General features: G+C 38.0%; 1 long non-coding RNA gene and 1 pseudogene across 1 annotated transcript in view; one reads left to right on the top strand and one right to left on the bottom strand.

The window, feature by feature from the left end:
* Positions 1–25,521, bottom strand: part of LOC139440688 (uncharacterized) — a 76,332-nt gene that overhangs the window by 2,751 nt on the left and 48,060 nt on the right. The gene's annotated exons all lie outside the window — the stretch shown is intronic.
* Positions 10,183–12,484, top strand: LOC123479346 (large ribosomal subunit protein eL32-like; annotated as a pseudogene).

The raw sequence follows: 25,521 nt of genomic DNA, 5'->3' as shown, positions 1-25,521 counted from the left end.
TGTCAAAACCGATAAATACCAAGCCATGAAGCATTTTCTCTTGCAGGGCAGCATCATGGCATCATGATTCATACAAGTTCTAGCAAGTTCGATGAACTCCTAGCAAGTGCAACAAGTCCTAAGCAAGTGCCAAGCGCTGAAACATTTTTTTCTCATCAAAATGCAATGAGTACAGGGTTTGACGTGTTCTGAAGCTGACAAGTACCAAGGTATGACTATATCTACAACCAAGATCACCCTACCAGCAAAGCTATCATTTAGGATCAAAGGAGAGATAAAGAGTTTCCCAGACAATAAAAAGCAAAAGGAGTTCATCACCACAAAACCAATACTACAAGAAATCTTAAAGGAACATACTTTTTAAGACTTTTTTTTTTTATCTTTTAGGGAGAGAGTGAGGAAGGGAAAAAGAGAAAGAGAGGACCATTGATGTGCAAGAGAAACATTGATCATTTGCCTCTCATATGTCCCCAACCAGGGACCTGGCCCCCAACCCAGGTATGTGCCCTGACTGGGAATCAACTAGTGACCTTTAGGTCCTCATGACAGCACTCAATCCAATAAGCCACACCAGTCAGGACAGGAACTTCTTTAAGAAGAAAAGAAAAGTTCAAAAATAGGAGTAAGAAAATACAGGAAAGAAAAATCTCACTGGCAAAAGCAAACACAGCATAAAGCAGTGGATCAGTCAATTACAAATTGAGTACAAAGGTTAAGAGACAAAAGTAGGAAGATTATGTGTAATTAAAATAATAAATTAAGGCATACACACAAAAGTAAACAATAATAACAAAAACATATGTAAACATGGGATGGGTGAGAAAAAATTTTAGTGATTTTATTTTTTATTTAGATTTATTGGGGTGATATTGGTTAATAACAATATATAAGTTTCAGGTGTATAATTCTATGATACCGCATCTCTGTGTTGCATTGTGTGCTCACTACCCAAAGTCTAGTCTCTCTTCATCACCAGGTATTTGATTCCTTTTATTCTCTTCATCTTCCCCCAACCTCCTTCCCATCGGATAAGAGTACCTTTATATGGTACTCTTATCTGGGTCTATGAATTTGTTTGCTTTGTTTCTTTTGTTGCCCTCTGTTTTATAGCCCACATATAAGTGAAATCATTTGGTTTTGTCATTTTCATCTGACTTACTTCACTTAATATGATATTCTCAAAATCTATCCAAGTTGTTGCAATTGGCAGTATTTCATCCTTTCTTATGGCTGAATACTATTCCATTGCATCTATACACCACAACTTCTTGATTTAATCACCTACTGAAAAACACTTAGGCTGTTTCCATATCTTAGATAACATGACTAATGCTGCAATGAACAAAGAAGTACATATATCTTTACAGATAAATGTTTTCAAATTTTTCAGGTGGATACCCAGAAGAGGGATTGCTAGGTCATATGGAAGCTCTAAAATTGTATTAATTCTAGAAAGTGTTAGAACAGAAGAAAACATCAACTTAAAATAGACTACTATAACCATAGTTTAGTATATATGAAGCACATGGTAACCATAAGCTAAACCTGTATAAAAGATATACAAGAAATAAAGAGGGACCCACCCATATAACACTATAAAAAGTTATCAACATACAAGAGAGCATGAGAATATGAAAAGAACAGAGAAGAACTACAAGAACAATCAGAAAACAATTAATAAAATGGCAATAACTATATACTTTCATAATTACTTAAAAAGTAAATGGACTAAATATTCTAATCAAAAGACACAAGATGGATGAATAAACAAGAAAACAAGAGCTAATCATATGTACAAGAGACCTAGAAGAAACTCAGTTCAGATTAAAAGACACCTGCAGACTGAAAGCAAAAAGATGGAAAAAGCTATTTCATACAAAAGGAAAACTTTTAAAAGCTGTAGTAACTATATTTATATCAACGAATTAGGATTTAAAACAAAGGCTGTAATAGAGACAAAGAAGAAATTCTTTTCTTCTTTTTATATTAAATTTCTTATAATGATAAAGGAAATAATCCAACAAGAGGACAGAGCTCTTATAAACATCTATGGAACCAGCACAGGTGCACCTAAATGTATAAAGGAAATATTGACAGACATAGAGGGAGATGTCAACAGTAATACAATAATAGTAGTATACTTTAACAGCCTATGGACTTCAATGAATTGATAGATAATCAATAAGAAAAAAGTGGCCTTAAATGACATGTTAGAGCAGATAAATTTAACTAGTATTTCTAGAAAAATGTACCCAAGAGCAGCAAAATATACATTCTTTTCAAGTGCACATGTAATATTTCCCAGAATAGACCACATGTTAGGCCAAAACAAAGTCTCAATAAGTTTAAGAAGATTAAAATTATATCAAGTGTCTCTTCTGATTACAATGATGTGAAACTAGAAACCAATTACAAGATGAAAACTGAAAAACACACAAACACAAAAAAGCTAACTAACATACTACTAAACAATGAATGGGTTACCAATGAAATCAAAAAGGAAGTCAATAAATACCTTGAGACAAATGAAAATAAAAAAGCAATGACCAAAAAACAATGGGACATGGAAAAAGCAGTTCTAAGAGATAAATTGATAGCAACATAGGCCTAAATCAACAAACAAGAAAAATTTCAAATAAACTATCTAAACTTATGCCAAAAGGAATTAGAAAAAAACTCAAGGGAGTAGAAGAAAAAATAATATGATCAGAGTGGGAATAAACAAAAAGAATTTATGTAAAAATAGAAAAGATCAATGAAACCAAGAGTAGGTTATTTTAAAAGGTAAACAAAATTAATAAGCCTTTAGTCAGGCTCATCAAGAAAAAGAGAGAGAGGACCCAAATAAATAAAATCAGAAATGAAAGAGAAATGACAAATGCACCACTGAAATACAAAGGACTATAAGAAAATAATGTGAACAATTTGGAAGAAATATATAAAGTCCTAGAAATGTGAAAGCTCCCAAGACTAAATCAGGGAAAAACAGATAATCTGAACAGACCAGTTACTATTATACTAACAAAATTAAATCAATAATCAAAAAACTCCTAATAAAAGTCTTGAACCAGAAGGCAGACATCACAGGTGAATTTTTCCACATTCAAGGAAGAATTAATACCTATCTGTCTCAAAGTATTCCAAATTATTCAAGAGGCGGGAAGGCTCCTAAACTTACTTTATAAGGCGACCTTTTGTCTGATATCAAAGCCATACAAAGACACTACAAAAAAAGAAAGAGAGAGAGAAAGGGAGAGAGAGAGAGAAAATTACAGGCCAATATCCCTGATGTACATAGATGCAAATATCCTCAACAAAAAGTTAGCAACCCAAATTCAGCAATTTACTAAAAGTATCATACACTATGATCAAGTGTAATTTATTCCTGGGATACAAGGTTGCAATATCCACAAATCAATTAACATGATCACCACAAAAACAAAATGAAAAATAAAAATGATATGATCATATCAATGTATGCTGAAAAAATATTTGACAAAATTTAGCATGCATTTTATAAAAATACTCAGAAAAGTAGGAATAGAGGATATATACCTCAACATAATAAAGGCTATATGTGACAAACTCACAGCTAACACAAAACTCAATGGTGAAAAGCTAAAAGCTTTTTCCTTAACATCAGGAACAAGATAAGGATGTCTACTTTCACCACTTTTATTCAACATAGTATTAGAAGTTCTAGGTGCAGCAGAGAAGGAAGAAAAGCAGCCAAACTGGAAAGGAGGAAGTAAAACTATCATTATTTGCAGATGACATGACATTTTACATAGAAAACCTTAAAGATTACACACAAAAAAAACTATTAAAACTAATAAATGAATTTAGTAAATTAGCAGGATACAAAATTAATACTCAGAAATCAGTTGCATTTTTAAATACCAATACCAAACTCTCAGAAAGAGAAATTTAAAAACAATCCCATTTATGACTGCAAAAAAATAAAATACCTAAGAATAAACTTAACCAAGGATGTAAAAGACCAATACTCAAAAATAAGTGACACTGAAGGAAAAATTAAAGACAACACAAATAAATGGAAGAACATACCATGCTCATGGATAGGGAACAATGAACATCATTAACATGTTCATATTACCTGAAGCAATTTACAGCTTCATTGCAATTCCTACTAGAGTACCAATGGCATTTTTCACAGAACTATATCAAATAATCCTAAAATGTATATGGAAATACAAAAGACCCTGAATAGCTAAAGCAATCTTGAGAAAGAAGAACAAAGTTGGAGGCATCAAGTTATCTGATATCAAACTATACTAAAAGCCTATAGTAATCAAAACAGCATGATGCTGGCATACACATGAGCATACAGATCAATGGAACAGAATTGAGAGCTCAGAAATAGACCCACACTTATATGGTCGATTAATCTATAACAAAGGAAGCAATAATATACTATAGGATAAAAACCGTCTCTTCAATAAATGGTGTTGGGAAAACTGGACAGATACTTGCAAAACATGAAAATAGACAATGTTCTTACACTGTATACAGAAATAAACTCAAAATGGATTAAAGACTTAAATGTAAGATATGAAACCATAAAACTCCTAGAAGAAAACATAGGCAGTAACTTCTTTGACATCACTCTTAGCAATATTCTTTTGGATATGTCTCATTTGGTAAGAGAAACAAAAGAAAAAATAAGCAAATGGGACTATATTAAACTAAGAAGTTTTTGCACAGCAAAGGAAACCAGCAAAATGAAAATACAACATACTGATTTGGAGAAGATATTTGCCAATAATACATCCAATAAGGGGTTAATATCCAAAATTTATAAAGAATTCATACAACTCAGGGCCAAAAAACAAAAAATTAAAAAATGGGCAGAGGACTTGGACACGTGTCCAAGAAGGACACACAGATAGCTGATAGATGTAGGAAAATATGCTCAACACCACTAATCATCAGAGAAGTGCAAATTAAAACCATAATGAGATATCACCTCACACTTGTCAGAATAGCTATCACTAATAAATCAATAAATAACACGTGTTACCGAGAATGTGGAGAAAAGTAAAACCTTGTGCACTGATGGTGGGATTGCAAATTGGTAGAGCCACTGTGGAAAAGAGTATAGAGGTTCCTCAAAAAATTAAAAATAGAACTACCATATGATCGAGCTATTCCACTTGTGGGTATTTATCCAACGAAATCCAAAGCATTAATTCCAAAAAATATATGCACCCCTATGTTCATTGAAGCATTAAACTATAATTTTAAAAGGTTAAAAAATTGATGATTGGATAAAGAAAAGGTGGTACACAATGAAATATTACTCAGCCATAAAAAGAATGAAATTTGGCCATTTGCAACAACATAAATGTGTTACTGAACAGTAAGTGGGGTCCTGCTGCCTGCCGCCACCCTCTGGGCAAAATTCTGGAGGCAAAGTTTTGCAGGCAAAGGAAAGGAGTCTTTGTTCAAAAGCTACACAATTTTGGAATAACAGTTTTCCACGTGTGTTAGTCACTTAAGCTATCAATTAAGGCTAACCTCTTTAACAGTTTAGTTACAACTTTAATCACTTAAAGCTATCAATTAAGGCTAAACTCTTTAACACCTGAGTTCTCCTATCATTCTCCCTGTTAGTTTTTAATTATGTTATTTCTATAGGGTTAGTTTACAAACTAAAGCAACATAAAATACAAAAGCTACTCAATTTTAGAAGAATGGCAGGCTTCTGCCTCAGAGCTTGCCCCGCCTAGAACACTCAGAGAAAAATAACCCTGCCACCCTATGCCAGGCCAGCCTGATCCTAGGCTGCTCCTGGAGTTTCTTCTCCCATCCAAAATCCATCCAAAATACCGTCCTTTGGGAAACACAAGCAGCTGCAGCACGATCATCTAGGCATCTGCAAGGAAGAGATATTCTGAGAGCTAGTCTCTGCCCTCTTTTTATTTTAAATCTTCTGGCCCATAATTCCATGCACTCTGGAGGCATTCAGCGTCTCCACCAATCCCGTCCTAGACTATTTACTATTGTCTCGGGCAACCTTCTCCGGCTCCTCCCCGGTGATCTCATCATATCTCTCTGTATTAGATGGAGCTTGAGGGTATTATGCTAGGTGAAATAAATGAGGCAGAAAAATACAAATGCCATATTATTTCACTTATATGTGGAATCAATAAAAACAAAATATATAAATAAACAAGAAGAAACAAACTCATAGACATACAGACAATTTGATGGTTTCCAAATGTAATGGGTTTGGGAGGCTAGGTGAAAAGAGGTTAAGAAGTACAAATGGCCAGCTTTAAAAACAGTCACATGGATAAAAAGTACAGGGCAAGAACCAAGATGGTGGCGTAGGTGGACACACTGCGCCTCCTCGCACAACCAGAACTGACAGAAAATCAAATGGCAAGGAAGTCCGACACCAAGGAAATAAAACATAAACATTCATCCAGACCGGTAGGAGGGGTGGAGACGGGCAGCCGGGGTGGAGAGGACTCGCATTGCCATGGCGGGACAGAGACTGGCGGAGTGTGGGACAAACGGGGCAGGCAGTCTGACCACTAGCAGACCCTGTGGCCCCACGTTTGCGCAGATAAACCGAGAGGGCCGGACTCAGAGTGGCAGAGAGCAGGGCAGGCAGAGCGGTGGGTAGCACCCGGTAGCTCCACACTAGCACACAGATAAACTGGACAAAGGGCGGGGATCAAAGCAGACCTCGCAACCCAGGGCTCCTGCGCGGGGAAATGAAGCCTCAAACCTCTGATTGAAAACGCCCGTGGGGGTTGGGGCGGCAGCAGGAGAGACTCCCAACCTCACAGGAGAGGTCATTGGACAGACCCACAGGGGCCTGGGGCGTGCACAAGCCCACCCACTCGGGAACCAGCACCAGAGGGGCCCAGTTTGATTGTGGGTAGCAGAGTGAAAGACTGAAATCTGGTAGAGAGAGGAGCAGACGCCATTGCTCCCTCTCGGCCCCTCCCCCATGTACAGCATCACATCGCAGCAACCAGCCTTACCCCGCCCTAGTGAACACCTAAGGCTCTGCCCCTTAAAGTAAAAGACGCGCCATGACAAAAAAAAAAAAAAAATGGCCCAAATGACAGAACACTTCAAAGCTCCAGAAAAAATACAACTAAGCGAGGAAGAGATAGCCAACCTATCAGATGCACAGTTCAAAACACTGGTTATCAAGATGCTCACAGAATTGGTTGAATCTGTTCGAAAACCAGATGAAAAAATGAAGCCTATGCTAAGAGAAACAAAAGAAAATGTACAGGGAACCAATAGTGATGCTAAGGAAACTGGGACTCAAATCAATGGTGTGGACCAGAAGGAAGAAAGAAACATCCAACCAGAAAAGAATGAAGAAACAAGAATTCAGAAAAATGAGGAGAGGCTTAGGAACCTCCAGGACATCTTGAAACGTTCCAACATCCGAATTATAGGGGTGCCAGAAGGAGAAGAGGAAGAACAAAAAATTGAAAACTTATTTGAACAAATAATGAAGGAGAACTTCCCCAGTCTGGCAAAGGAAATAGACTTCCAGGAAATCCAGGAAGCTCAGAGAGTCCCAAAGAAGCTGGATCCAAGGAGGAACACACCAAGGCACATCATAATTACATTACCCAAGATGAACCAGAAGGAGAGAATCTTAGAAGCAGCAAGAGAAAAGGACACAGTTACCTACAAAGGAGTTCCCATAAGACTGTCAGCTGATTTCTCAAAAGAGACCTTACAGGCAAGAAGGGGCTGGCAAGAAGTATTCCAAGTCATGAAAGGCAAGGACCTACATCCAAGATTACTGTATCCAGCAAAGCTATCATTTAGAATGGAAGGGAAGATAAAGTGCTTCTCAGATAAGGTCAAGTTAAAGAAGTTCATAATCACCAAGCCCTTATTATATGAAATGTTACAGGGAGTTACCTAAGAAAAAGAAGATAAAAAATATGAACAGTAAAAATGACAGCAAGCTCACAGTTATTAACGACCACACCTAAAACAAAAAGAAGAGCAAACTAGGCAAACAACTAGAACAGGAACAGAACCATAGAGATGGAGATCACATGGAGGGTTGTCATAGGGGAGTGGGAGGGAGAGAGGGGGGGAAAGGTACAAAGAATAAGTAGCATAGATGATAGGTGGAAAATAGACAGGGGGAGGGTAAGAATAGTGTAGGAAATGTAGAAGCCAAAGAACTTATAAGTATGACCCATGGACATGAACTATAGGGGGGGAATGTGGGAGGGAGGGGGTGGGCAGGATGGAGTGGTGTGAGGGGTGGAAATGGGACTACTGTAATAGCATAATCAAGAAATGTATTTTAAAAAAAAGTACAAGGCAATCACTGGTAAGGTATGTAAATGCCTAATCAGTACGTTGTATACCTGAAACTAAGATAATATTGTATGTCATCTGTAATTGGAAAATTACTTAAAAAAAGAAAGAATTAAACAGCATGTTCAAAGGCCCTGAGGCTGGAACAAGCCTTGTATGTTTGAGGATAAGGAAGCCAGTGGAGCTTGAATGTAGTGAGGAAGGGGAAGAGTCGTAGGAGATGAGAGCAGATTTGGACATTATTATTTCAGGTGTGGCCCTTGATTGGTCATATCAGTTTCATCTAGGAGCTTGTTAGAAATTTGTATTCTTGGGCCAGTACTGAGAATCAGATTTTCAGGCCTAGGAATCTATGTTTTAACTAGTTCTCCAAGGGATCTTAAAAATGTTTGTTTGAGAATAATTTACGTAGAGGTTTGTAGATTATAGCAAAAGTTCAGATTTCTATCCTAAGGGCAATTAGAAATTTCAAGCAGAGGAGTGATCTGACTTGCATCTTAAGAGAACAACCCTTGCTATGGAGGAAAGAAATTTAAGAAAGACATGAGTGAAAACAAAGAAATCAATCAAGAGATTGTTGCAATAACCCAAGAAGGAAATAATGGCCTGGACCAAAGTGATGACAGTAGAGATGGAAAGAAATGGTCAGAATAAAGATATATTTTGGAGTTCAAATTATGAGGATTTGTTGATAGATGTGGAGGATGTGGGAAATGAAGAATTAACAATGAGTCCCAGGTTTCTAGTTGAGCAGCTGCGTGAGTGGTGATACCATTTATGAGACAGAGAAAACTGAGTGATAAAAGTAGACTTTGGAGAAAGAAAAGCACAAGTTCACTTTTGTACGTGTTAAGATTGAGATATCAAAATAGAGGTGCTCAGGAGGCATCTGGATGTAAAAAAGGAGTGGTTACAACAGGAGGTATAAATTTTGGGAGTTCATTGTAAAAGTAGCATTAAACACACAAGAACGAGATCATTGACAAAATGCCTCCTTTTGCAGAATTTAATAAAACTACTGAATTAAATAAAACATATTTAGAGGTAGACATTAACATACATGGAGCAGGTAGCCACCTACATATTGTTTTGAGGACTCCTTAGCTCTTGTCCCCCAATTTTTCCATGTGGAATCCTTATAAGTTCCTACATCAATTTTTTATTCAAAAGAAGGGCAGAGATATTAGATATTTAATTCTCAGCCATTGACAACTCATATTTGATGAGCTCTCCCCTCCCCTACTCTCTTGCAGATTTCTAGACCAAATACAGTAGGAAGCACTGAACAGAAGCGATAAGACCTGAGACGGCACTGTGCTGATCTGGGGAGCTTTGGGGAAAATGTAAGAGTTTTCTCCACAGTTTGGGCACATTATAGGAGACAAGACAAGAGCACACACCAGCAGAGGGGAAGAAAAAGCATAATGTTTGATTTTACTAAATGGGGCAGTGGTTAAAGTGAGAATTTAATTTGAAAGTTCTGTATTGATATAAAACATTCCAACTAACAAAATGATACTTAAACAGTATTTTAATTAGGCTACTGTTTTTTTCTGTTTCAGTTGACAATAAATTGTTTTATAACTGTTTTTTCCCCCAAGAGCTTGTTTTCCTAATTTTACATTTCTTTTCTGTTCACTGATTGTTATTTCCTGTTTCAAGCATGAGTCTATTCCAGCTATCAATTGCACAATTTTACTTCCTTGAAAGAGGCTTTGCATCTGGTGATGAATTCTATAGTCTGGAAATTCTCCTGACTTCCATCCTGATTATAGTTAATACTTAAAACTCTTAGCAATTTAATGAAATGCATCTGCCCCTTATTTGTTCACGTTAAAAAATAGAGACATGGGGGAACTACTTAATTACACTTGTCAAGTGTTCAGATCACCAAATAAAGATGTAGGTATGTACGATAGTAATCATAACCAAATAATGGGGAAAAGATCTACATTGTATGAAAATTGCTAAAGTTGATTGCTGTTTTTAGCCTTTCTTATTTTTACCTGTAGTCTTCTTTCTCTGTCTTCATATTTGTTTGCTACTTTATAAGGATTTCACTTTTTATTCATTGATCTCTTCATGTTCAGTGGTAAGTAAAATTTTTCAATCAATAAAGTTTGTTCTTAGGCCTGGCTGAATAGCTCAGTTGGTTAGAGCACTGTCCTCATACACCAAGGTTGTAGGTTCAGTCCCCCATCAGGGCACATAAAAGAATCAACCAATGAAGGCATAAATAAATGGAACAACAAATTGATGCTTCTTTCTCTCTCTATCCCCACTCCATCTCACTCTCTCCCTCTCTCTCCCTCTCTAAAAATCAATAAATAAATTTAAACATTAAAAAAAGTTTGTTCTCAAACCTTTCCAATTTTTCTTTTCATTATTGTTGTTTCCTTCCCATATCCAACTCTCTATCCCCAAGAGCTCTCAAAACATTCCCAGACTTTTCCTTGTTCTCCTTGCTCCCTTAACTAATAACTATAACAATAACAACAGCAGGAACAACACTGTACTAAACTCTTTGACACATTTTTAAATTAATCCTAATGACAATCTTAAGTCACACTATTGTGTGTGTTTTTTTAAACAGATCAGGGAACTTTGGCTCAAAGAAATTAAATAACTCATCCACTCTCATGCATCTAGTAAAAAATGGAAAACCTCTTGGGCTCTGAAACTAGTGTTTGAATACATTCTATCCATATCAGAGCCTGAGCTCTGAATCAAAAAAAAAAAAAAGAGTAGCCAGTATAGCATGAGAGAGAGGGCTCATGTTGGAGTCAAATAACTTCCATGTGATCCCAGGCAAGTAATGCAACCAACATCTTGTCCCTAGATTTCATCACATTCTGCCTATGCACAGTTGTCCTGCCTGAAGGGAACCCCTTATATGAGCCTATTGTTCACTCTTCAACACCTAAAATTTACCTCTCTTAGATCTCCAAAGCTCTGCTTCCAGCTAACTGTTATTTAGAAAGCTTTTAAATAAATTAACACAAGAGTATTACCCTTGGTAAAGGTATATACTTTACAGGGTTGCTTCTGAAATCACAATACCTGAAATGAAAATTGTAGATACTGAAATGAATGAGTAGAAAAACTTGGTGGTCAACAGAAGTCTTCCTAATACCGCTCAACTAGGGCATCACGTAGACCGGGCCTTCTCAAACTGTTATGCGTAGAACACCTGGGCGTGTGCCAAACTGCAGATTCTAATTCAGTGGGCCTGGGGTGGAGCCTGAGCTTCTATAGTTCCAACAAGTACCCAGGAGACACTGATGCTGCTGATGCCCAGACCAAACTTCTAAATCATCCATCCTTTTACTGGTGAGTTTATCTTCATTAATCCATTGATACTTTTCATGTGTCCTTTGCTAAATAGCAAATTCAAGAAACTGTAAAATCTGATTTTTAGTTCCCTCTTTGTTTGGGCCTAGAGGGTATTCCTAATTTTCTTGGAAGATGTGCTCTGCAAATACTAAGATGTATTATATTTAACTCAATGTATCTAGGTGTCTTAGGATTTCCCAAACCTCCATGATTGCTTTTGCAGTTAAAATAAAAATAAGAATTACTTTTTAAAGAAATACTAAAACTGTACTTTAAAAGAATCAAGAATATGAGGACCAGAAGAGTACTGAGAATTAAGAATTGTACTTCCTTTTTTCAAACTTGTTTCTGTTCTCAAGAAGCGGGCGTAGCTCTTCCTGTGTGCTGCCCATGGAAGTGGCAGCTGTCTGCTGTTCAGCACTGTTGCTGCCCTCAGACCCCTCGAGAAACCCAAGATTCTCAAAAAGGAAACCAAGAAGTTCATCTGGCACCAGTCAGACCGATGCCAAAATTAAGTGAAACCCAGAGGAATTGACAATGGGTTGGGCAGAAGATTCAAGGACCAGATCTTGATGTCCACTACTGGTGATGGGAGCAACATGAGGACAAAGCACGTGCTGCCCAGTGGCTTTCGGAAGTTCCTGGTCCACAACATCAAGGAGCTTGAAGTGCTGCTGATGTGCAACAAATGTTACTGTGCTGAGATTGCTCACAACTTCTCCTCCAAGAACCGCAGAGCCATTGTGGGAAGAGCAGCCCAGCTGGCCATCAGATCACCAACCCCAATGCCAGGCTGCGCAGCAAAGGAAATGAATAGACAAATTGTGTAAACATTGTATTTGTACCTGACATTACAGACAAGTACTTTCTATGAAAAAGCTAGTACTATTGTTACCAGAGAGCCCCAAGATGGGTGGAGGGGAGCTTGGTTCTTGTCTTGCTCTCAAGGGAATTCAAGCAACAGACAATATAGTGGAAATGAAATAGCAAGTTTATTTATGAAATACATAGCAAAAAGGCTACAAGTGGGCACTCAGCTAATCTGACTGCCCTGACTATTGGGGTTCAGGGGTTTTATATACTTTAGCTAGCTTCTAGGTACCCCTCCTTTTCCCCCTTCTAGACCTTGGGATTAATACACAGCTACAAAGGCTTTCTTTCTAAGCTAGTAAAGGCTGCTTTTTTTTTTTTTTTGTCTTAGTGAAATTGCTACAGAGGCTCCCTGTCCTAGTACACAGAGTTTCAAGGACTCCCCTCCTTCTATGCTCTCTTTCCTTCTGATGTTCAGATCAACTGGCAATCTTATCGGACTGGGCACAGGACTACGGATCGAGGGGTGAGACGTGTCTTCTTTCCCCTCCCTGCCTTGGTTTACTATCTAACCTGCCTAACATTATTAGCAAGGGCTACTCAGCAGTGGTAATCCACACAGTAAATATCACACTTAATTCCTAATCAAAACGGAAACTACTAGTTCTTAAACTTTGTGAAGGTTAAGAAATGTGAAGCAAGCCTTGTCATCAAAATAAGCTTATATCTTTTGATTTACAAAAAAAATATTTTTAAGTAAATGTGACTTTTAAAAGATGAATTTTAAACTAAAGGTAGCTCATTTTATTTTTATTAATCTACAAATGAAAAATACTTATTAATATCAGTCATATCTCAACAGACTGCTTTGTTTATACCTTTTATCATTTTCAAGAAAATTAAGGAATGCAAGATTAAAATCACTGTTTTGTAAGATTATTTTCAGTGGAATTTTAGAGAATAATTTTCTTCTGATTGTCTTTGTATTAAATTGGGAATCAGCTGGATAAAAATCTTTATCTTCACAATTTTTTTTTAAATCTCCATATAGCATCCAGTTCCCTGCTATTTAAAGTATATTCCAGGGAGTTTGTTGGAAGTGAAAATCTCAGGCCCCACTTTAGAACTACTCAGTGAGAGCCCGCATATCGAGAGGATCATCGGGTGATTAAAATGTACATTCATGCTTTCTTAGACGATCAGAACTCAGTGACAAAATTTAAAAGTTACAATTAGAATAGCACAATTACATATTAAAAACAGATACTTTCAATTTTTTCTCAACACATTAGTGTTGACCATCTTTCATACCAAAGCAGATACTCCTAAGGTGACTTGTATTATAAAGGATCACCAATCATTCAGCATTCTTTCATAATAGTATTTACCATGTGACATAAAATTATATTTCTTACTATTCTGTATATACCACATCACATGTATGACATGTATCAGCATGTCATAAATCAGAAAATATTTTCAAGTCAGTTCAAACATATAATTATTTTAAAGCTTTTTAAAAGAACATAAAGTAAAGGGTTAAACCAGAATAGGGAGAATGCAGAATACTTGAAATGCAGAAATAAAAATCAAGTAATTGGTCCTGATCAGTGTGGCTCAGTAGATTAAGCTTTGTCCCACAAAGCGAAAAGTCACCAATTCCATTTTCCACCTGGGCACGTGCCTAGGTGTCAGGTTTGGTCCCTGGTTGGGGTGTACAAGAGTCAACTGATCGATGTTTCTCTCCCTTTCTTTCTCCCTCCCTTTCCCTCTCTCTAAAATAAATAACTATACATTTTTATAAATCAAGTAACCGATTTCCATCTTTGAAATATATGAGAGATCAGAGAACTAAAATATTAGTCACTGACTATGACATAATTATCTCTTTTTTATCTGGGCACAGGTCTTCTTGTAATACTTTTCTCTTTCTCCTTTGGTATGTGTCATCTTCCTATTTATTTGTTTTCCCTGCACTTAACCTAATGTTTCCTAACATTATTCCTAGTGAGTGATTCCTTTCCTGTTTCTCCAAGTTTATTCTATCTTATTTACCTTTTTCATGCTTATCCCTACTGCATGACCATTCCTTTTAAACAGAGCTTATTTATTTATTGCTTACTTAATTATTGTCTTTCTTTGCCCCCCAACCCCCCATTCCTTACCTACCCTTAACCTTCCTCCATTCCAAACATGTGCACACATCCGCAGAAAACTAGAGGCCCCATGTCTTGTGCATGGCAATGATCCAACACCGAGCAGTGCCTGGCACGTAGTAGGGGCTCAGTACGTATGTTGGAAGGAATAAAATTAATTAACAGTATATCTTCATCTCAGATGAAATGAATCTTCACAATCATACCATCTAGATTGTTTGTACCTCTCATAATAATTTACTCTATAATACAGTTTCTAGTCCAGGTGTTTGGGACAATTATCATCTTCCCTACTCAATGCAAATCCCTTAAGGTCACATTCATCACCAAATCTTCCAAGATTTGGCATATTCCATTCCATGTAAGAGGCACTCAGTAAGCTAACTAAATTAAATAAAATCTCCTAGAGAAAGAAAAAAAGGGGGGGGGGCCTGTAGATGCTAAAGTAAGCTGTTCCTAGATTGCAACTAAGAATTTTCAAATCTAATTCTTATCATTTAGAGCTCTCCCTAGATAGATTTCTCAGGGAGTTTTCAAGTCTACTTATTTCATTGTTACAAGGCAACTTTTAGTGATATCGATCTACAACAATCTAGCTTGTTTATTCAGCTACTGCAAAACACTGAGCTAAGTCACTCCTCCACAAAGGTGATTAAGACACTGCCCTGCTGTGTTGCAGCAGATCAGGGCCTGGCAGGTCCACTCTAGATGCAGGGAGATGGAAGAAAATGTGCGGAACCATAGGCATGCTTGATATGCCTTTATTCACAGGTGGGTGAGCCATGCACACTGCAAGCTGCACACCTCTCTAGTGAGAAGCCCCTACCTGCTTAAGTATTAAAGACAAACAAAGCTGGCAAAAAAGCCAAAAAATTATATAACATAGCGTGATTCTGCTATGGGAACCATTTATTGGGCCCAGTCTCAAGGCTAGGAGAGCATGACTTATCAGACCCATTCAAGGTTATGGGAAAACTGCTTCCCTTAGTTACCCAGACACTTGGGTAAGGAAGCCAGACTGTCTCCATTTACCTTACACCCTCTGTGGAAAAGCTCATAGTCTAATGGGGCTGGGGGAGCTGACAACGATGTAATAATGGAATGCAATATAAAAAAATATTATAGTTGCCCTGGCTGGTATGCCTAAATGGGTTGAGTGCTGGCCTGCAAACTGAAAGGTCACCAGTTCGACTCCCACTCAGGGAACATGCCTAGGTTGCAGGCCAGGTCCCCAGCTGGGGGCATACTAGAGACAACCAATTGATTCTTCTCTTGCACATTGATGTTTCTCTCCCTCTCTTTCTCTCTCCTTTCTCCTCTCTCTAAAAATAAATAAATAAATAAAGTCTTTTAAAAAAATCTTACAGTTAAAGAATGTTTGATGCAGTTGAGTGAGGAATACAGAGAAGTCAACTTTCCTGGGAAGATCAAAAAGGAGTCCTAAAGAGACTGAGTTAGGCTTTATTTTATTTTTTTTATTTTATTGTATTTTATTTCTCATTTAACTTTTTTTTGGTTAGCTAATGCATTCACATGGTTCAAAGTTCAAAAGAATAAAAAGATAATACAAACAATAAATGCTGGTGAGGATGAGGAGCAAGAGGAACTCTCATTCATTGCTAGTGGAAATGCAAAATGGTACAGAAGACAGGTCAGCATTTTCTTACAAAACTAAAACTATACACTTATCGTCCTATATCATACTACCTAGCAATCAATCACTCCTTGGTATTTACCCAAATGTGTTGAAAACTTACGACCATACAAAAACCTGTACACGAATATTTACAGTAGCTTTATCTATAATGGTTAAAGCTTGAAAGCATCCAAGATGTCCTTCAATAGGTGCATGGATGAACAAACTGTATTACATCCAGACAATGGAATAGTATTCCACTAAAAAGAAATGAGCTATCAAGCTATGAAAAGACATGAAAGAACTATGAATGAATATTACTAAAGTGGAAAAAGCTAATCTGAAAAGCATAAATATTGCATGACTCCCGCTACATGGCATTCAGGAAAATATGAAACTATGGAGACAGTTAAAAGACTAGTGATTACCAGAGGTTAGGGGAGAGGAAGAGGTGAATAAGCACAGTAGAGTACATTTTTAGGGATGTGAAATTATTTTGTGTTATGCCATAATGGTGGATACATATCATGCATTTTTCAAAACCATAAAATGTACAAGACCAAGAGTATGTCCTGATGTAAACTGTCGATTAGGGGTGATAATATATTAGCAAAGGTCCAACAATTATAATAAATATACCAGACTTCCATCCAAGATGGAGCCATAGGTAGATGCACTTTGCCTCCTCACACAACCAAAAGAAGGACAACAACAAATTTAAAAACAAAAAATAACCAGAACTTCCAAAAAATTGAACTGTATGGAAGTCTAACAACCAAGGAGTTAAAAAGAAACATTCATCCAGACTGGTAGGAGGGGTGGAGACACACAACTGGGGCAGAGAGATGGCACAGCAAGGCAGCGGCTAGAGGACCGGGTATATCCGCATGCAAATGTGGGGCAGAAAAGGCTGTGGCTGGCGGCCTCTCATTTGCATGGGTATATACCAGGAGGATAACATGGGGAGCGAGACAGATTGTGCAACCCAGGGTTCCAATGTGGGAAAAGAAAGACTCAAAACCTTTGGCTATAAAAATCTGTGGGTGTTGAGGCAGCAGGAGAAACTCCCAGCCTCACAAGAGAGTTCGTTGGATTGACCCACAGGGTCCTGAAATGTACAGAAACCCACCCACCCTTGAATCAGCACCAGAAGGGTCCAATTTGCTTGTGGGTAGCAGGAGAAGTGACTGAAAGCCAGCAAGCAAGTGGCATTCTTCCCTCTCAGACCCCTCCCCCACAGATAGTGCCACAACAGAGCTACATGGGCTGCCCCACCCTAGCAATTGCCTAAGGCTCTGCCCCTTACAACATAACAGGTGTGCCAAGACAATATATATATATATATATATATATATATATATATATACATATATATATATATATATATATATATAGCCCAAATGAAAGAACTGATCAGAACTCCAGAAAAAGAACTAAGCGATGAAGAGATAGCTAACCTATTAGATGCACCATTCAAAACACTGGTAATCAGGATGCTCACAGAAATGGTTAAGTACGGTCACAAAATAGAGGAAAAAGTGAAGGCTATGCAAAGTGAAATAAAGAAAAATATGCAGAGAATTAACAGTGAAGGAAAGGAAACTGGGACTCAAACCAACAATTTGGAGCAGAAGGAAGAAATAAATATTCAACCAGAAAAGAATGAAGATACAAGAATTAAAAAAAAAAAATGAAGAGAGGCTTAGGAACCTCCAGGACAATTTTAAACGTTCCAAGATCTGAATCACAGGGGTACCAGAAGGAGCAGAGGGAGAGCAAGGAATGAAAAACTTATTTGAAAAAATAATAGAGAACTTCCCCAATCTGGCAAAGGAAATAGACTTCCAGGAAGTCCAGGAAGCTCAGACAGTCCCAAAGAAGTTGGACCCAAGGAAACACACACCAAGGCACATCATAATTACATTACCCAAGATTAAAGATAAGGAGAAAATCTTAAAAGCAGCAGGAGAAAAGGAGACAATTATGTACAAAGGAGTCCCATAAGACTATCAGCTGATTTCTCAAAATGTTGTAGATGTTGCAGGCAACAAACCTTGCAGGCAGGAAAGAAGTATTCTCAGTCATAAAAGGCAAGGATCTACATCCAAGATAACTCTATCCAGCAAAGCTATTATTTAGAATGGAAGGGCAGAAAGAGTGCTTCCCAGATAGGGTCAAGTTAAAGGAGCTCATCACCAAACCCTTATTATACGGAATTTTAAAGTGACTTATCTAAGAAAAAGAAGATCAAAACTATGAACAGTAAAATGACAACAAACTCACAACTATTAACAACTGAACTTAAAACAAAAACAAAGCAAACAACTAGAACAGGAACAGAATGACAGAAATGGTGATCCATGGAGGATTATCAGTGGGGAGGGGGAGGACAATAGAGGAAAAGATACAGGGAGTAGGAAGCATAAATGATAGGTACAAAATAGACAGGGGGAGGTTAAGAATAGTATAGATATTGGAGAAGCCAAAGAACTTATATGTACTACCCACAGACATGAACTAAGGTGGGGGAATGCTGGTGAGAGGGGGTGCAGGGTGGAGAGGAATAAAAGGGAGAAAAAAATGGGACAACTGTAATAGCATAATCAATAAAATATACTTTAAAAAAACTAAACAACAACAACACATATACCACTCAGTTTGGGGTTTTGGTACTGGGGGGCTATGATGTGTGGTGGTAGAGAGTATATGAATATGAGACTCTGTACTTTCTGCTCAGTTTGCTATGAACCTAAAAGTTCTCTAAAAAATAAAGTCTATTTTAAAAAGATAATACAGTGAAAAATATTGTTTTCATCCTTGACCCCTCATTGCTCAGGGCTCTTCTCCAAAGGCACCAATGTTTCTAGTTTCATTAGAATGTTTCCAAGGAATTTAAGGTACACTCAAACTATATCATATATCAAATCTATGAATATAATTTCTCTGTTTTCCTCAAATGGTAATGTACTAAACACTCTATTTTACACTTTATTTTTTTCACCTAATGATATACCTTGGAGATTTTTCCATATTGATACAGAAAGAACATTCTTTTTTATAGCTCTATAACATTATATGAATGAAAAATAATTTATTTAATCAGCCGCCTATTGATTGACATGAAAGATGTTTCTAATCTTTTGCTATTACTGATAACTCTGCAATGAGTAAAGTTGTGCCTATATCATTTTGCAAATAGGCATATATATTTGTGAAAATAAAGTCCTTGAAATGAAGTTGGTGAATCAAAAAAGATGTGCATTTTTTAAAGATTTTATTTATTTTTATGGAATTCTACACAGCAGAGAGAAAGAAGGAGCTTATACCCTTCGCAACAGCATGGATGGAACTGGAGAGCATTATGCTAAGTGAAATGAGCCAGGCGGTGAGGGACAAATACCATATGATCTCACCTTTAACTGGAACATAATCAACAGAAGAAAAAAGCAAACACAATATAACCAGAAACATTGAAGTTAAGAACAATCTAACAATAGCCAGAGGGGAGTGGGGGGGGGGGGGGACAGTGGGGAGAGGGGTTTACAGGAGCTACTATAAAGGACACAAGGGCAAAATCAAGGGAGAGGGTGGAGGTGGGGGAGAGAGGTGGGTTTGGCTGGGGTGGGGTGGAGGGATGGGGAGAAAATGCAGACAACTGTAATTGAAAAACAATAAAAATTTTAAAAAAATTATAAACAACAAAAAAGATTTTATTTATTTTTTAGAAAGAGGGGAAGAGAGGGAGAGGAACATCAATGTGCTAGGGAAACATCCATCCGTTGCCTCTCACACACCCCCAACAGGGCACTGGGCCCACAACCCAGGCAAGTGCCCTGACCTGTAATCAAACTGGTGGCCTTCAGTCTGCAGGATGATGCCCCACCCACTAAGCTACATTAGCCAAGGCAGAATATGTGCATTTGTAATTTTAATATACATTGCCAAATTTTCCTTTGTATGGAATTGTACCAGATTACACCCCCTATGCAAAGTATGACTCAGACAGACTCAGCAAAAGTGTATAATAAAATTTTTGGATGTTTTTCAACTTCCTGTTAGAAAACAGCATCATATTACAGTTATAATTTACATTTCTTCTGAGTTAAACAAATTTTTGAAAGCCACTTGTATTTCCTTTTCTAAGAACTATCTGCTTATATCATTTCTTCATTTTACTATTGAATTTTTTGTCATTTCCTTATCAATTTGTGGGTTCTCTTTACACATTAAGGATATTAACCTTTATCTCTAATAGTTTTAAATAGTTTTCTCAGTTAATTTGTCTTTGACTTCATATCAACTTGTTTTTGCCATTCAGATCTTTGAAAATATATTTGAATTTATCAATGTTTTCTTTTATGGCTTTTGTATTTTTGGACACAGAAAGATCTTAACACTAGAAGTGATTTAAAACCTCATAAAAATATTATAAGACGGGGAGAACCAAGATAGCGGCGTAGGTAGACACACTGCGCCTCCTCACACAACCAGAACTGACAGAAAATCGAATGGCAAGGAAGTCTGACACTAAGTAGATAAAAAAGAAACATACATCCAGACTGGTAGGAGGGGCAGAGACAGGCACCGGGCGGAGAGGACTTGCGTGGCTGTGGCAGGACCGAGACTGGCGGAGTGTGGGACCAACGGGGCAGGCAGTCCGAGCACTAGCAGACCCTGCGACCCCACATTTGCACACCAATAAACCGAGAGGGCCAGACTCAGAGTGGCGGAGAATGGGGCAGGCAGAGAGGAGGGTAGCACCCCACGGCCCCACACTAGCGCATAGATAAACCAGTCGAACGGCGGGGAGTGAAGCACACCTCGCAACCCAGGGCTCCAGCTTGGGGAAATAAAGCCTCAAACCTCTGATTGAAAACGCCCGTGGGGGTTGGGGTGGCAGCAGGAGAGACTCCCAGCCTCACAGGAGAGGTCGTTGGAGAGACCCACAGGGGCCTAGAGTGTGCACAAGCCCACCCACTCGGGAACCAGCACCAGAGGGGCCCAATTTGATTGTGGGTAGCAGAGTGAAATATTGAAATCCGGTGGAGAGTGGAGCAAGCGCCATTGCTCCCTCTCGGCCCCTCCCCCACATACAGCATCCAAAACGCAGCGATCAGCATTACCCCACCCGGGGGAATACATAAGGCTCCGCCCCTTTACATAACAGGCGCACTGAGACCACAAAAAAAAACAACAAAAAAAATGGCCTAAATGAAAGAACAGATCAAAGCTCCAGAAATAATACAGCTAAGCAACGAAGAGATAGCCAACCTATCAGATGCACAGTTCAAAACACTGGTAATTAGGATGCTCACAGAATTGGTTGAATTTGGTCACAAATTACATGAAAAAGTGAAGGCTATGCTAAGAGAAACAAAGGAAAATGTACAGGGAACCAATAGTGATGTGAAGGAAACTGGGACTCAAATCAGTGGTGTGGACCAGAAGGAAGAAAGAAATATCCAACCAGAAAAGAATGAAGAAACAAGAATTCAGAAAAATGAGGAGAGGCTTAGGAACCTCCAGGACATCTTGAAACGTTCCAACATCCGAATTATAGGGGTGCCAGAAGGAGAAGAGGAAGAACAAAACATTGAAAACTTATTTGAACAAATAATGAAGGAGAACTTCCCCAGTCTGGCAAAGGAAATAGACTTCCAGGAAGTGCAGGAAGCTCAGAGAGTCCCAAAGAAGCTGGACCCAAGGAGGAACACACCAAGGCACATCATAATTAAATTACCCAAGATGAACCAGAAGGAGAGAATCTTAGAAGCAGCAAGAGAAAAGGACACAGTTACCTACAAAGGAGTTCCCATAAGACTGTCAGCTGATTTCTCCAAAGAGACCTTGCAGGCAAGAAGGGGCTGGCAAGAAGTATTCCAAGTCATGAAAGGCAAGGGCCTACATCCAAGATTACTGTATCCAGCAAAGCTATCATTTAGAATGGAAGGGAAGATAAAGTGCTTCTCAGATAGGGTCAAGTTAAAGGAGTTCATCATCACCAAGCCCTTATTATATGAAATGTTACAGGGAGTTACCTAAGAAAAAGAAGATAAAAAATATGAACAGTAAAAATGACAGCAAACTCACAGTTATTAACAACCACACCTAAAACCAAAACAAAAGAAAACTAAGCAAACAACTAGGACAGAAACAGAACCACAGAAATGGAGATCACATGGAGGGTTATCAATAGGGGATTGGGAGGGGGAGAAAGGGGGAAAGGTACAGAGAATAAATAGCATAAATGATAGGTGTAAAATAGACAGGGGGAGGGTAAGAATAGTGTAGGAAATGTAGAAGCCAAAGAACTTATAAGTATGACCCATGGACATGAACTATAGGGGGGGAATGTGGGAGGGAGGGGGTGGGCAGGAAGGAGTTGAGTGAAGGGGGGAAATGGGACAACTGTAATAGCATAATCAATAAATATATCAAAAAAAAAAAAGAATGGACTGGGGACTAGGACTCTGGAGGGAGGAAATTTGCTAAGGAGATTGTTGCCTCTTAGCTCAAAGGTCTGAGGGGTGGGGCCAGACCTGGCTATTTTGGAGACGTATTCCCCCATTTTTGGGACCCAGTGAAAAATTAAAAATGGGGGTAAGGGCAAAGGTCAGAGAAGTCAGTCCTCCCATGCCAGCCACCATGACCCATGACAGATGGGTAAGCCCAAAGGATTGTAATCTCTGTGACAGAACATGCTCCATACCTGGTTGGAGGTGGGTGAGGCGCCACAGAGTTGCTTACTGAACAAACTCATTTTGCTGTCCTCTTGGGATGGGGACAGCCAGTGCCCTGCTCTACTCTGAGTCACTGCAGAGCCCCTGACCCTCCTCATTTCCATGCGCAGGACCTCACTGGGAATGGAGAGCAACAGTAGAATATGGGCAGTCTCCCTTTTTCATCCCCCATCAACCTGACCCTGTTGCATCACTGGGTAGAAAGAGGTAGAGGTCAAGGGGCTTGGACAGGGAGAAGAAGGCTGAGAACCAGCAGAATGCTGGATTGTGTGAGCCCTTGGGGCATGCTCCATCAGGGGCATGCTCCGTCAGGCTTCACATACAAAACACTAAATCAGCGTCACCTTCAAGTAGTGGTGGTTGGGGGTGGGATTCTCGGCATAGGATCCTGTGTGACTGCTCTGGTTGCACACCCACAAAGCCATTCCCAGGTGGCACCCATACCAAGGCTTCAGCTGTGAGAATGAATAATTAGGATGCCAAACTCCCCATGGAAGTTCATCATTTTCCTACCAACTTCCGTAGCACTTTGCTCATATGACTCTTGCTAGTTATTCCATCTTGGTAATAAATGTTTTGGCTCACTTGCCTTTCCATTAGACTGTGAAGTCCTTGAGGGCAGATGCTATGACTTTTTTGGCTTTGTAGCACTCCCTGTGTGTGGCACGTAGTAGTTAGGTACCCAGTAAATATTTGTTGTATGAATAAATGAGAAAAAAGAAAGTACTTGGGAAAGCAATGCTGTCACAAGGGCAAGTGGCCCAGGTACAAAAAAAAAAAAATTATAAGACTAATGTGTTCATAGTTCTATGTTTTACACTTAAATATTTGATTCATTTTTAATATCTCATATTGTAGGGTAAAAAGTATAGCTGCACTTTTGTTTATTAGGGTAATCTAACCTTATCTTACTTCCCCCACACCATCCTCACTGATACAAGATACCACTTCAATTACATATTAAATTCTTGTGAGTCCACTTTCAGGTTTTCTATTTTTCCATTGATTTTTCTAACTCTTCATGATCTGGTACAACAGTGTTTTAATTATTATAGCCTTATGATGCATTTTAACATCTGGTAAGTAATTGTCTTCATTACTCTTCTTTTTCAGAGCTTTTCTAGCTATACTGGTTTATTTTCTACATTAATTTTAGAACTATCTTACCTACATTCGAAAAATCCTTGGGTTAACAATACTGTATTATGTACTTGAAAGTTGCTAAGAACCGAACTTAACTATTCTCAGAGCAAAAAAAAAATAATAATAAGGTAACCCTGTGAGGTGATGGATGTATTAACTAACCTTGTTATGGTAATTACTTTGCTATATATGTATAGTAAATCATCATGTTGTATACCTTAGTCTTGTACACAGTGGTATATATCAATTATATCTTTATAAAGCTGGAAAAATTCTGTTGGTGTTTTTATTGGGATAATACTAATTTACATACAGGTAGGTATCCTCTGCTTGCCAAAAGTTTGGTTACACCACTTCACTTTTTACAAAAGACCTACATTAGCACTTGTTTCCACTAATGAAAAGAAATACAAAGAGGATTTTCACCTTTATGAAAAAAGCTGTAACCAGACTAATGTCTCTGCTTTGAACCATTTTGGCTTATGAAAAGTTTCATGGGAACACTCTCCATTCGGATAGTGGGGAAAAATTGATGACTTTAATGGTTGGGAACTTTCCTTCCAAGGTAATTATATGTTTATCTACCTGTTCAAGTCTTTTATGTTTATTGGTCATGTTTTCATATTTATTTTATACACCCCTTACATGTTTCTTTCTAAGTTTGCTCCTAAAATATTGTCTTTTTTTCTTTTATAAATGGAGCATTTTTTATTATATCTTTTATAGTTATTCATTTTTCAAAAGCTATTAATTTCTGTGTTTTAATTTCAAATACAGCCACCTAGGTGAACTATTACATTAATTGTAGTACCATAAAATTTTAATTACCGTAATTTTCTTGTTTTACAATTATGTCTCCTAAGATCAGGGATAAGTTTACTTACTATTGTTTTTATTTTTATTATTCTTGTTGAAACATTTTGGTTGGTATCTTGAGAACAACACAAAACAGCAGTGATAATAAATATCTTTATCTTGTTGCAAAGAAAGCTGAATCTTGAAAGATGAATGAGTTAGAACTCTTTTGACTTTAAGTGACAGACACGAACTCGGGCATGCTTAAATAAAATGGGGAGAATGTATTATATATAGATAAGCTGTCTCACAAAATTCAAGGGCAACAGAAATCACAGGAGTGCTCTCTATCTTTCCATGTCCTCTGTTACTCTTTATAGGTGTGATTCATTCTTTCTTCTTAGCTTTCTCTGCTGACTCAGTTCACTGGAGGAAGAATATGGTTCACCCACAGCTACTAAGTTACATGTATACACATCCAATCACAAAGTCATATTTCCCTTCAGTACAAAGAGAAAGGATTCTGACAGTTCCATTCTGACCCACCCAACTGTCATGATGAGAATAAGGCCAC

Source organism: Desmodus rotundus, chromosome 2 (genome assembly GCF_022682495.2).
Source record: "Desmodus rotundus isolate HL8 chromosome 2, HLdesRot8A.1, whole genome shotgun sequence".
In the NCBI taxonomy this organism is placed as follows: Eukaryota; Metazoa; Chordata; class Mammalia; order Chiroptera; family Phyllostomidae; genus Desmodus; species Desmodus rotundus.
The sequence above is the reverse complement of the archived record's forward strand: the minus strand, read 5'-3'. Positions and strand labels throughout refer to the sequence as shown.